General features: G+C 37.0%; 4 non-coding genes across 4 annotated transcripts; all 4 read left to right on the top strand.

Moving 5' to 3' along the window:
• Nucleotides 1-1150: 1150 nt before the first annotated feature.
• On the top strand, nt 1151-1257 carry LOC131736170 (U6 spliceosomal RNA). The gene has a single exon (XR_009327973.1). It is a non-coding gene; the product is annotated as a U6 spliceosomal RNA (small nuclear RNA).
• Nucleotides 1258-4819: 3562 nt separating this feature from the next.
• On the top strand, nt 4820-4926 carry LOC131736169 (U6 spliceosomal RNA). The gene has a single exon (XR_009327972.1). It is a non-coding gene; the product is annotated as a U6 spliceosomal RNA (small nuclear RNA).
• Nucleotides 4927-8488: 3562 nt separating this feature from the next.
• LOC131736168 (U6 spliceosomal RNA) lies at nt 8489-8595 on the top strand. Its single transcript, XR_009327971.1, has one exon. It is a non-coding gene; the product is annotated as a U6 spliceosomal RNA (small nuclear RNA).
• A 3562-nt stretch (nt 8596-12157) lies between these two features.
• Nucleotides 12158-12264, top strand: LOC131736167 (U6 spliceosomal RNA). Its single transcript, XR_009327970.1, has one exon. It is a non-coding gene; the product is annotated as a U6 spliceosomal RNA (small nuclear RNA).
• Nucleotides 12265-14948: the final 2684 nt, after the last annotated feature.

The following is a 14948-nucleotide window of genomic DNA, read 5'->3' as shown; positions in this document are numbered from 1 at the left end:
TCATAGAGTTGGACAAATATGAAGTTGTGAATTCATTCAGTACATGACACCTATTCATTCTGAAAAGTTAGTCCGGATCTTTTGAAAACTATTATTTGTAAAAGGGATAAGAGCTGTCTCACCAGATTAATGATTGGATTTAATTGAGGCGTCCCATGTATTCCAATGGGACGAAAAACCTATATAACTCCTAAGTAATTACAATGGAGTACCACACTCATCCCAGACAGGGTAAGGTGGTCCATCTTCTGCAAACTTTAAATACATAAGTCTGTCAATTTCTTGGGTGCTATATTAGTCATCTGGATATATTGCGGGTCAAGAGCGTAATAAAAATACCCCACAAGGAGTAGTAACATCTCTGTCCTCCTAACGTCTCCCCTGAGATAAGAGTGTATACTGAGCTAAATGGAACAGAGTACGTACAGAAATCTGAACCTACGGATTTTGTGACAGTAAGCAAACTTGTTAAATTTGCATATCTCCCAGCTGTCTCTCTGATGTATAGCTGTGCTCACTTCTTTATTAAACGTGAGTTTAAACTATTATTATTATTATTATTACTATTATTACCTCTGACCGTATAACCTGGCATCCTTCACTCCTGTTCCTGGAAGAATGGCCTCCAGCTGAGGTAGTTTCATCAGTTATTTCTTGTACCTGTTTTTAAACTAGATGACCACTACATCGTGTCTAAAGGTATAATTGCAAGAACTGTGTAGTTCTGTATTCCTAATAATCATTGAGTGTCATTATTAAACCCTAACTCTGACCCTAGCCCCGAGTATTAAGCCCCCTCCTCTGAGGTGTCAGTTGCATTCCGCGCTGTGATACGAAACGGGACCCTGGTCAACCTGCAAGTCTTTTGGTATGCTGGCCAATCCGGAGGGGTCAACGTCATAGGTAACATGTCAGTATTTGCATATCTTTCCCAGCCGGTTTGAAGGTGCAGATGTGCAGACTTCTTTATTCAGCCGCTTTCTGCAAACGTGATATCCTCAGAGTTTGTAACCCTCTGCGTGTTGATTGTGGACAACCATGCATATACGCAGAGCAATTGGACACAATTGGACTATGCTTGACACACCACAAGACCAATCGCTCTTTAGCCACTCGCTGTACATAGAGGCGCGTATCAGGTAAGCACCGTGTGTTCGCTACGGCAGCACATATACTAAAATTGGAACGATACAGAGAAGATTAGCATGGCCCCTGCGCAAGGATGACACGCAAATTCGTGAAGCGTTCCACATTTTTGGTCTTTTTTTGTCGTTGGGAATAGTACTGTACCTGCCTTGGAATAACTCCCCTGGTAGAACCCGAAACATTGAAGCTGAACCGGAACCCCAATCCTAACCCAAGCCCAAAACCAAACCCAAACCCTAATTTGATTAGAGGAGCACCCTCAAAATGGAGCGAGGTAACCAGTGGTGTACCACAGGGATCAGTATTAGGACCTTTGCTATTCCTAATCTACATTAATGATTCAGATTCTGATATAGTAATGTCACAGGTGACGGTGAACTAGTTATTCCATGTAGTAAAACATTGGACTCCTTTGCATGGAGGATCTCAGTAAGCTACAGTGCACGGTTCATCAACTGATTCAGATTCATTTATGTTAAGTTTGCTACTGATGATGTGGAAAAGAACAGTAATTGAGTGCCCAAAAATATGAATCACAGTGAGTTTTGACCTCCTTTAGAATTCTGGATGGAGCGCATACCTTGCAAAATGACCCGGTGTGAACAAAAGGAAATATATCGAAGTAATATGTACAGCTAAACGTGTCCAAGTATCTTATAGGAATGAAGTCAGACCATGGAAATCCACACCTGTGCTGGAGAAACATTGGATCAAGGGACTTCTTGTGGAAACAACTAGAGCGAAACCTGGTACAGAAGCTGAATCCTGCTGGGAACGTATGGATATGCTGGACATGTCCTAGGCGATTTCACATATGGAATGTACTTTGACATAAAAATGAAGTGTTAGAGGTTTTTTGAAGGAAGGATAAAGAGGGAGTATCCGTGTACCGCCAGTAGGTGGCTCTCTTGCTCCATGAAATAGGTCAGTCTACACATGTTTTTAATTAAGTACTTAGTAATCTGGGAATAAAAAAGCACCATTCCGGCTAAAAGTGAACGTTAATCACACCTACAAACAAGATAAGAAAGAGATTCTTTACCACAAATAAATGAACATTAAAACTGAACAGCCAAGGTCTTAAGAAAAAACCTGTCTCAGCTGGATTTTGTATGAACAAAGAACAGGGTCAAGCCTAGTTCAGTCATTATAAAAAATATAAGAGTTGAATGCAGTTATACTGGCCTGTATTTGGATTTAAATCTTAGAGGGATTCACCAAAGAAATAAAGTGATATTATAAATTCTAGCAGCAACTGTTAAACTGAAGTAAATTAATTAAGTTTATCTTGAAATGCCACATTCATAGTTAAAAAGGTTCAGTGATAATTTACACTGTTTATAGTTTATAATGGTCAAAGACTAGTAATTAGACACAAAGGTATTGTAAATTAATAAAATAAATGATTAAAACCTTTTTTTAGACAGCATGGTATTTGAAACTAAAACTAATTATTTGATTTCATAAGATTAATAGTATGTTTTAAGTATTTGCTATAATAAGAAAACATATTATTTAAACTGACAAGTATTATTGCTTGTTCATGACTTTACTGTATTAATAAGAAGATTAAAAGCTGGAAGCAGTATTTGATTTAATTAAAAGGGAAAGTGGTACAGTTTATTTCTCCTTCTATTGAACAACAAGACCTCTAGACATTATGATGTCCATTGAATTATAGAATTTTAAGGGTGTAGTGTTATGTTTTTGTGTTAAGTTTGTAATAATATACTATAATGTACCTTGTTGTTAATCCACTATACTATTGTCTAATGATGGTAGATGGAGTCCTTATAATGTGGTTCTTTGAAACTGCTCTATTGCTAAAAGGGGCCTCTCTCCTTATCCCGATGAACAGGCTGTAGAGAAAGGAGGGGGTCTTATTGCATTCTACGCTAGCAAAGCTGCAAGTCTTGTAGATTTGGAATTTAGGGTTTATGGAATTAGTGGTTTAGCACAGATAAGAATATATCTTGAAATAATATGCAAAAACGATGGCTTAACAGACATTGATAGGTCATAGATCTAAAAAAGTGTTTGCACAGACTTTGGCCTTGAAAAAACGAGAGACTCTGGAAAACTGCTTGGAATAGCATATTTAGAAGTCAGATACAGGTCAGAGCCTGGTTAGTGCATCTTTTAAGGGATAAATAATTCTAATGAAAACTATTACCACTTAAACTTAGTGAAACTAATTGACTTAAATACTGCACGAGACAATCTTTTGTCAAATCCTCTGTTAGACAATGGTATATGGAATTAAAACTGACTCATTAACAAAATGATGAAACAATATGAGGTTAAAAGAAACACATGCCTTTAATTTAGCAAAATATAATGAATTAGAAGATGATGTCACATATTAAGAACATCTCTCATATATAACACATATAAAAATAGTGTTTTGCATGCACATATAAACAGTAGTGTTTTTATATTATATTATAAACCAAGATCCTGGGAACTTTGGTTCACTTAACTTTTCAGATAAAGGAGGGGCTCGGAGGAAAACAAGGAATGAGATCATAGAGTTGGACAAATATGAAGTTGTGAATTCATTCAGTACATGACACCTATTCATTCTGAAAAGTTAGTCCGGATCTTTTGAAAACTATTATTTGTAAAAGGGATAAGAGCTGTCTCACCAGATTAATGATTGGATTTAATTGAGGCGTCCCATGTATTCCAATGGGACGAAAAACCTATATAACTCCTAAGTAATTACAATGGAGTACCACACTCATCCCAGACAGGGTAAGGTGGTCCATCTTCTGCAAACTTTAAATACATAAGTCTGTCAATTTCTTGGGTGCTATATTAGTCATCTGGATATATTGCGGGTCAAGAGCGTAATAAAAATACCCCACAAGGAGTAGTAACATCTCTGTCCTCCTAACGTCTCCCCTGAGATAAGAGTGTATACTGAGCTAAATGGAACAGAGTACGTACAGAAATCTGAACCTACGGATTTTGTGACAGTAAGCAAACTTGTTAAATTTGCATATCTCCCAGCTGTCTCTCTGATGTATAGCTGTGCTCACTTCTTTATTAAACGTGAGTTTAAACTATTATTATTATTATTATTACTATTATTACCTCTGACCGTATAACCTGGCATCCTTCACTCCTGTTCCTGGAAGAATGGCCTCCAGCTGAGGTAGTTTCATCAGTTATTTCTTGTACCTGTTTTTAAACTAGATGACCACTACATCGTGTCTAAAGGTATAATTGCAAGAACTGTGTAGTTCTGTATTCCTAATAATCATTGAGTGTCATTATTAAACCCTAACTCTGACCCTAGCCCCGAGTATTAAGCCCCCTCCTCTGAGGTGTCAGTTGCATTCCGCGCTGTGATACGAAACGGGACCCTGGTCAACCTGCAAGTCTTTTGGTATGCTGGCCAATCCGGAGGGGTCAACGTCATAGGTAACATGTCAGTATTTGCATATCTTTCCCAGCCGGTTTGAAGGTGCAGATGTGCAGACTTCTTTATTCAGCCGCTTTCTGCAAACGTGATATCCTCAGAGTTTGTAACCCTCTGCGTGTTGATTGTGGACAACCATGCATATACGCAGAGCAATTGGACACAATTGGACTATGCTTGACACACCACAAGACCAATCGCTCTTTAGCCACTCGCTGTACATAGAGGCGCGTATCAGGTAAGCACCGTGTGTTCGCTACGGCAGCACATATACTAAAATTGGAACGATACAGAGAAGATTAGCATGGCCCCTGCGCAAGGATGACACGCAAATTCGTGAAGCGTTCCACATTTTTGGTCTTTTTTTGTCGTTGGGAATAGTACTGTACCTGCCTTGGAATAACTCCCCTGGTAGAACCCGAAACATTGAAGCTGAACCGGAACCCCAATCCTAACCCAAGCCCAAAACCAAACCCAAACCCTAATTTGATTAGAGGAGCACCCTCAAAATGGAGCGAGGTAACCAGTGGTGTACCACAGGGATCAGTATTAGGACCTTTGCTATTCCTAATCTACATTAATGATTCAGATTCTGGTATAGTAATGTCACAGGTGACGGTGAACTAGTTATTCCATGTAGTAAAACATTGGACTCCTTTGCATGGAGGATCTCAGTAAGCTACAGTGCACGGTTCATCAACTGATTCAGATTCATTTATGTTAAGTTTGCTACTGATGATGTGGAAAAGAACAGTAATTGAGTGCCCAAAAATATGAATCACAGTGAGTTTTGACCTCCTTTAGAATTCTGGATGGAGCGCATACCTTGCAAAATGACCCGGTGTGAACAAAAGGAAATATATCGAAGTAATATGTACAGCTAAACGTGTCCAAGTATCTTATAGGAATGAAGTCAGACCATGGAAATCCACACCTGTGCTGGAGAAACATTGGATCAAGGGACTTCTTGTGGAAACAACTAGAGCGAAACCTGGTACAGAAGCTGAATCCTGCTGGGAACGTATGGATATGCTGGACATGTCCTAGGCGATTTCACATATGGAATGTACTTTGACATAAAAATGAAGTGTTAGAGGTTTTTTGAAGGAAGGATAAAGAGGGAGTATCCGTGTACCGCCAGTAGGTGGCTCTCTTGCTCCATGAAATAGGTCAGTCTACACATGTTTTTAATTAAGTACTTAGTAATCTGGGAATAAAAAAGCACCATTCCGGCTAAAAGTGAACGTTAATCACACCTACAAACAAGATAAGAAAGAGATTCTTTACCACAAATAAATGAACATTAAAACTGAACAGCCAAGGTCTTAAGAAAAAACCTGTCTCAGCTGGATTTTGTATGAACAAAGAACAGGGTCAAGCCTAGTTCAGTCATTATAAAAAATATAAGAGTTGAATGCAGTTATACTGGCCTGTATTTGGATTTAAATCTTAGAGGGATTCACCAAAGAAATAAAGTGATATTATAAATTCTAGCAGCAACTGTTAAACTGAAGTAAATTAATTAAGTTTATCTTGAAATGCCACATTCATAGTTAAAAAGGTTCAGTGATAATTTACACTGTTTATAGTTTATAATGGTCAAAGACTAGTAATTAGACACAAAGGTATTGTAAATTAATAAAATAAATGATTAAAACCTTTTTTTAGACAGCATGGTATTTGAAACTAAAACTAATTATTTGATTTCATAAGATTAATAGTATGTTTTAAGTATTTGCTATAATAAGAAAACATATTATTTAAACTGACAAGTATTATTGCTTGTTCATGACTTTACTGTATTAATAAGAAGATTAAAAGCTGGAAGCAGTATTTGATTTAATTAAAAGGGAAAGTGGTACAGTTTATTTCTCCTTCTATTGAACAACAAGACCTCTAGACATTATGATGTCCATTGAATTATAGAATTTTAAGGGTGTAGTGTTATGTTTTTGTGTTAAGTTTGTAATAATATACTATAATGTACCTTGTTGTTAATCCACTATACTATTGTCTAATGATGGTAGATGGAGTCCTTATAATGTGGTTCTTTGAAACTGCTCTATTGCTAAAAGGGGCCTCTCTCCTTATCCCGATGAACAGGCTGTAGAGAAAGGAGGGGGTCTTATTGCATTCTACGCTAGCAAAGCTGCAAGTCTTGTAGATTTGGAATTTAGGGTTTATGGAATTAGTGGTTTAGCACAGATAAGAATATATCTTGAAATAATATGCAAAAACGATGGCTTAACAGACATTGATAGGTCATAGATCTAAAAAAGTGTTTGCACAGACTTTGGCCTTGAAAAAACGAGAGACTCTGGAAAACTGCTTGGAATAGCATATTTAGAAGTCAGATACAGGTCAGAGCCTGGTTAGTGCATCTTTTAAGGGATAAATAATTCTAATGAAAACTATTACCACTTAAACTTAGTGAAACTAATTGACTTAAATACTGCACGAGACAATCTTTTGTCAAATCCTCTGTTAGACAATGGTATATGGAATTAAAACTGACTCATTAACAAAATGATGAAACAATATGAGGTTAAAAGAAACACATGCCTTTAATTTAGCAAAATATAATGAATTAGAAGATGATGTCACATATTAAGAACATCTCTCATATATAACACATATAAAAATAGTGTTTTGCATGCACATATAAACAGTAGTGTTTTTATATTATATTATAAACCAAGATCCTGGGAACTTTGGTTCACTTAACTTTTCAGATAAAGGAGGGGCTCGGAGGAAAACAAGGAATGAGATCATAGAGTTGGACAAATATGAAGTTGTGAATTCATTCAGTACATGACACCTATTCATTCTGAAAAGTTAGTCCGGATCTTTTGAAAACTATTATTTGTAAAAGGGATAAGAGCTGTCTCACCAGATTAATGATTGGATTTAATTGAGGCGTCCCATGTATTCCAATGGGACGAAAAACCTATATAACTCCTAAGTAATTACAATGGAGTACCACACTCATCCCAGACAGGGTAAGGTGGTCCATCTTCTGCAAACTTTAAATACATAAGTCTGTCAATTTCTTGGGTGCTATATTAGTCATCTGGATATATTGCGGGTCAAGAGCGTAATAAAAATACCCCACAAGGAGTAGTAACATCTCTGTCCTCCTAACGTCTCCCCTGAGATAAGAGTGTATACTGAGCTAAATGGAACAGAGTACGTACAGAAATCTGAACCTACGGATTTTGTGACAGTAAGCAAACTTGTTAAATTTGCATATCTCCCAGCTGTCTCTCTGATGTATAGCTGTGCTCACTTCTTTATTAAACGTGAGTTTAAACTATTATTATTATTATTATTACTATTATTACCTCTGACCGTATAACCTGGCATCCTTCACTCCTGTTCCTGGAAGAATGGCCTCCAGCTGAGGTAGTTTCATCAGTTATTTCTTGTACCTGTTTTTAAACTAGATGACCACTACATCGTGTCTAAAGGTATAATTGCAAGAACTGTGTAGTTCTGTATTCCTAATAATCATTGAGTGTCATTATTAAACCCTAACTCTGACCCTAGCCCCGAGTATTAAGCCCCCTCCTCTGAGGTGTCAGTTGCATTCCGCGCTGTGATACGAAACGGGACCCTGGTCAACCTGCAAGTCTTTTGGTATGCTGGCCAATCCGGAGGGGTCAACGTCATAGGTAACATGTCAGTATTTGCATATCTTTCCCAGCCGGTTTGAAGGTGCAGATGTGCAGACTTCTTTATTCAGCCGCTTTCTGCAAACGTGATATCCTCAGAGTTTGTAACCCTCTGCGTGTTGATTGTGGACAACCATGCATATACGCAGAGCAATTGGACACAATTGGACTATGCTTGACACACCACAAGACCAATCGCTCTTTAGCCACTCGCTGTACATAGAGGCGCGTATCAGGTAAGCACCGTGTGTTCGCTACGGCAGCACATATACTAAAATTGGAACGATACAGAGAAGATTAGCATGGCCCCTGCGCAAGGATGACACGCAAATTCGTGAAGCGTTCCACATTTTTGGTCTTTTTTTGTCGTTGGGAATAGTACTGTACCTGCCTTGGAATAACTCCCCTGGTAGAACCCGAAACATTGAAGCTGAACCGGAACCCCAATCCTAACCCAAGCCCAAAACCAAACCCAAACCCTAATTTGATTAGAGGAGCACCCTCAAAATGGAGCGAGGTAACCAGTGGTGTACCACAGGGATCAGTATTAGGACCTTTGCTATTCCTAATCTACATTAATGATTCAGATTCTGGTATAGTAATGTCACAGGTGACGGTGAACTAGTTATTCCATGTAGTAAAACATTGGACTCCTTTGCATGGAGGATCTCAGTAAGCTACAGTGCACGGTTCATCAACTGATTCAGATTCATTTATGTTAAGTTTGCTACTGATGATGTGGAAAAGAACAGTAATTGAGTGCCCAAAAATATGAATCACAGTGAGTTTTGACCTCCTTTAGAATTCTGGATGGAGCGCATACCTTGCAAAATGACCCGGTGTGAACAAAAGGAAATATATCGAAGTAATATGTACAGCTAAACGTGTCCAAGTATCTTATAGGAATGAAGTCAGACCATGGAAATCCACACCTGTGCTGGAGAAACATTGGATCAAGGGACTTCTTGTGGAAACAACTAGAGCGAAACCTGGTACAGAAGCTGAATCCTGCTGGGAACATATGGATATGCTGGACATGTCCTAGGCGATTTCACATATGGAATGTACTTTGACATAAAAATGAAGTGTTAGAGGTTTTTTGAAGGAAGGATAAAGAGGGAGTATCCGTGTACCGCCAGTAGGTGGCTCTCTTGCTCCATGAAATAGGTCAGTCTACACATGTTTTTAATTAAGTACTTAGTAATCTGGGAATAAAAAAGCACCATTCCGGCTAAAAGTGAACGTTAATCACACCTACAAACAAGATAAGAAAGAGATTCTTTACCACAAATAAATGAACATTAAAACTGAACAGCCAAGGTCTTAAGAAAAAACCTGTCTCAGCTGGATTTTGTATGAACAAAGAACAGGGTCAAGCCTAGTTCAGTCATTATAAAAAATATAAGAGTTGAATGCAGTTATACTGGCCTGTATTTGGATTTAAATCTTAGAGGGATTCACCAAAGAAATAAAGTGATATTATAAATTCTAGCAGCAACTGTTAAACTGAAGTAAATTAATTAAGTTTATCTTGAAATGCCACATTCATAGTTAAAAAGGTTCAGTGATAATTTACACTGTTTATAGTTTATAATGGTCAAAGACTAGTAATTAGACACAAAGGTATTGTAAATTAATAAAATAAATGATTAAAACCTTTTTTTAGACAGCATGGTATTTGAAACTAAAACTAATTATTTGATTTCATAAGATTAATAGTATGTTTTAAGTATTTGCTATAATAAGAAAACATATTATTTAAACTGACAAGTATTATTGCTTGTTCATGACTTTACTGTATTAATAAGAAGATTAAAAGCTGGAAGCAGTATTTGATTTAATTAAAAGGGAAAGTGGTACAGTTTATTTCTCCTTCTATTGAACAACAAGACCTCTAGACATTATGATGTCCATTGAATTATAGAATTTTAAGGGTGTAGTGTTATGTTTTTGTGTTAAGTTTGTAATAATATACTATAATGTACCTTGTTGTTAATCCACTATACTATTGTCTAATGATGGTAGATGGAGTCCTTATAATGTGGTTCTTTGAAACTGCTCTATTGCTAAAAGGGGCCTCTCTCCTTATCCCGATGAACAGGCTGTAGAGAAAGGAGGGGGTCTTATTGCATTCTACGCTAGCAAAGCTGCAAGTCTTGTAGATTTGGAATTTAGGGTTTATGGAATTAGTGGTTTAGCACAGATAAGAATATATCTTGAAATAATATGCAAAAACGATGGCTTAACAGACATTGATAGGTCATAGATCTAAAAAAGTGTTTGCACAGACTTTGGCTTTGAAAAAACGAGAGACTCTGGAAAACTGCTTGGAATAGCATATTTAGAAGTCAGATACAGGTCAGAGCCTGGTTAGTGCATCTTTTAAGGGATAAATAATTCTAATGAAAACTATTACCACTTAAACTTAGTGAAACTAATTGACTTAAATACTGCACGAGACAATCTTTTGTCAAATCCTCTGTTAGACAATGGTATATGGAATTAAAACTGACTCATTAACAAAATGATGAAACAATATGAGGTTAAAAGAAACACATGCCTTTAATTTAGCAAAATATAATGAATTAGAAGATGATGTCACATATTAAGAACATCTCTCATATATAACACATATAAAAATAGTGTTTTGCATGCACATATAAACAGTAGTGTTTTTATATTATATTATAAACCAAGATCCTGGGAACTTTGGTTCACTTAACTTTTCAGATAAAGGAGGGGCTCGGAGGAAAACAAGGAATGAGATCATAGAGTTGGACAAATATGAAGTTGTGAATTCATTCAGTACATGACACCTATTCATTCTGAAAAGTTAGTCCGGATCTTTTGAAAACTATTATTTGTAAAAGGGATAAGAGCTGTCTCACCAGATTAATGATTGGATTTAATTGAGGCGTCCCATGTATTCCAATGGGACGAAAAACCTATATAACTCCTAAGTAATTACAATGGAGTACCACACTCATCCCAGACAGGGTAAGGTGGTCCATCTTCTGCAAACTTTAAATACATAAGTCTGTCAATTTCTTGGGTGCTATATTAGTCATCTGGATATATTGCGGGTCAAGAGCGTAATAAAAATACCCCACAAGGAGTAGTAACATCTCTGTCCTCCTAACGTCTCCCCTGAGATAAGAGTGTATACTGAGCTAAATGGAACAGAGTACGTACAGAAATCTGAACCTACGGATTTTGTGACAGTAAGCAAACTTGTTAAATTTGCATATCTCCCAGCTGTCTCTCTGATGTATAGCTGTGCTCACTTCTTTATTAAACGTGAGTTTAAACTATTATTATTATTATTATTACTATTATTACCTCTGACCGTATAACCTGGCATCCTTCACTCCTGTTCCTGGAAGAATGGCCTCCAGCTGAGGTAGTTTCATCAGTTATTTCTTGTACCTGTTTTTAAACTAGATGACCACTACATCGTGTCTAAAGGTATAATTGCAAGAACTGTGTAGTTCTGTATTCCTAATAATCATTGAGTGTCATTATTAAACCCTAACTCTGACCCTAGCCCCGAGTATTAAGCCCCCTCCTCTGAGGTGTCAGTTGCATTCCGCGCTGTGATACGAAACGGGACCCTGGTCAACCTGCAAGTCTTTTGGTATGCTGGCCAATCCGGAGGGGTCAACGTCATAGGTAACATGTCAGTATTTGCATATCTTTCCCAGCCGGTTTGAAGGTGCAGATGTGCAGACTTCTTTATTCAGCCGCTTTCTGCAAACGTGATATCCTCAGAGTTTGTAACCCTCTGCGTGTTGATTGTGGACAACCATGCATATACGCAGAGCAATTGGACACAATTGGACTATGCTTGACACACCACAAGACCAATCGCTCTTTAGCCACTCGCTGTACATAGAGGCGCGTATCAGGTAAGCACCGTGTGTTCGCTACGGCAGCACATATACTAAAATTGGAACGATACAGAGAAGATTAGCATGGCCCCTGCGCAAGGATGACACGCAAATTCGTGAAGCGTTCCACATTTTTGGTCTTTTTTTGTCGTTGGGAATAGTACTGTACCTGCCTTGGAATAACTCCCCTGGTAGAACCCGAAACATTGAAGCTGAACCGGAACCCCAATCCTAACCCAAGCCCAAAACCAAACCCAAACCCTAATTTGATTAGAGGAGCACCCTCAAAATGGAGCGAGGTAACCAGTGGTGTACCACAGGGATCAGTATTAGGACCTTTGCTATTCCTAATCTACATTAATGATTCAGATTCTGGTATAGTAATGTCACAGGTGACGGTGAACTAGTTATTCCATGTAGTAAAACATTGGACTCCTTTGCATGGAGGATCTCAGTAAGCTACAGTGCACGGTTCATCAACTGATTCAGATTCATTTATGTTAAGTTTGCTACTGATGATGTGGAAAAGAACAGTAATTGAGTGCCCAAAAATATGAATCACAGTGAGTTTTGACCTCCTTTAGAATTCTGGATGGAGCGCATACCTTGCAAAATGACCCGGTGTGAACAAAAGGAAATATATCGAAGTAATATGTACAGCTAAACGTGTCCAAGTATCTTATAGGAATGAAGTCAGACCATGGAAATCCACACCTGTGCTGGAGAAACATTGGATCAAGGGACTTCTTGTGGAAACAACTAGAGCGAAACCTGGTACAGAAGCTGAATCCTGCTGGGAACGTATGGATATGCTGGACATGTCCTAGGCGATTTCACATATGGAATGTACTTTGACATAAAAATGAAGTGTTAGAGGTTTTTTGAAGGAAGGATAAAGAGGGAGTATCCGTGTACCGCCAGTAGGTGGCTCTCTTGCTCCATGAAATAGGTCAGTCTACACATGTTTTTAATTAAGTACTTAGTAATCTGGGAATAAAAAAGCACCATTCCGGCTAAAAGTGAACGTTAATCACACCTACAAACAAGATAAGAAAGAGATTCTTTACCACAAATAAATGAACATTAAAACTGAACAGCCAAGGTCTTAAGAAAAAACCTGTCTCAGCTGGATTTTGTATGAACAAAGAACAGGGTCAAGCCTAGTTCAGTCATTATAAAAAATATAAGAGTTGAATGCAGTTATACTGGCCTGTATTTGGATTTAAATCTTAGAGGGATTCACCAAAGAAATAAAGTGATATTATAAATTCTAGCAGCAACTGTTAAACTGAAGTAAATTAATTAAGTTTATCTTGAAATGCCACATTCATAGTTAAAAAGGTTCAGTGATAATTTACACTGTTTATAGTTTATAATGGTCAAAGACTAGTAATTAGACACAAAGGTATTGTAAATTAATAAAATAAATGATTAAAACCTTTTTTTAGACAGCATGGTATTTGAAACTAAAACTAATTATTTGATTTCATAAGATTAATAGTATGTTTTAAGTATTTGCTATAATAAGAAAACATATTATTTAAACTGACAAGTATTATTGCTTGTTCATGACTTTACTGTATTAATAAGAAGATTAAAAGCTGGAAGCAGTATTTGATTTAATTAAAAGGGAAAGTGGTACAGTTTATTTCTCCTTCTATTGAACAACAAGACCTCTAGACATTATGATGTCCATTGAATTATAGAATTTTAAGGGTGTAGTGTTATGTTTTTGTGTTAAGTTTGTAATAATATACTATAATGTACCTTGTTGTTAATCCACTATACTATTGTCTAATGATGGTAGATGGAGTCCTTATAATGTGGTTCTTTGAAACTGCTCTATTGCTAAAAGGGGCCTCTCTCCTTATCCCGATGAACAGGCTGTAGAGAAAGGAGGGGGTCTTATTGCATTCTACGCTAGCAAAGCTGCAAGTCTTGTAGATTTGGAATTTAGGGTTTATGGAATTAGTGGTTTAGCACAGATAAGAATATATCTTGAAATAATATGCAAAAACGATGGCTTAACAGACATTGATAGGTCATAGATCTAAAAAAGTGTTTGCACAGACTTTGGCTTTGAAAAAACGAGAGACTCTGGAAAACTGCTTGGAATAGCATATTTAGAAGTCAGATACAGGTCAGAGCCTGGTTAGTGCATCTTTTAAGGGATAAATAATTCTAATGAAAACTATTACCACTTAAACTTAGTGAAACTAATTGACTTAAATACTGCACGAGACAATCTTTTGTCAAATCCTCTGTTAGACAATGGTATATGGAATTAAAACTGACTCATTAACAAAATGATGAAACAATATGAGGTTAAAAGAAACACATGCCTTTAATTTAGCAAAATATAATGAATTAGAAGATGATGTCACATATTAAGAACATCTCTCATATATAACACATATAAAAATAGTGTTTTGCATGCACATATAAACAGTAGTGTTTTTATATTATATTATAAACCAAGATCCTGGGAACTTTGGTTCACTTAACTTTTCAGATAAAGGAGGGGCTCGGAGGAAAACAAGGAATGAGATCATAGAGTTGGACAAATATGAAGTTGTGAATTCATTCAGTACATGACACCTATTCATTCTGAAAAGTTAGTCCGGATCTTTTGAAAACTATTATTTGTAAAAGGGATAAGAGCTGTCTCACCAGATTAATGATTGGATTTAATTGAGGCGTCCCATGTATTCCAATGGGACGAAAAACCTATATAACTCCTAAGTAATTACAATGGAGTACCACACTCATCCCAGACAGGGTAAGGTGGTCCATCTTCTGCAAACTTTAAATACATAAGTC

The sequence above is a fragment of the Acipenser ruthenus genome, unplaced genomic scaffold (assembly GCF_902713425.1).
Source record: "Acipenser ruthenus unplaced genomic scaffold, fAciRut3.2 maternal haplotype, whole genome shotgun sequence".
In the NCBI taxonomy this organism is placed as follows: Eukaryota; Metazoa; Chordata; class Actinopteri; order Acipenseriformes; family Acipenseridae; genus Acipenser; species Acipenser ruthenus.
The sequence above is the reverse complement of the archived record's forward strand: the minus strand, read 5'-3'. Positions and strand labels throughout refer to the sequence as shown.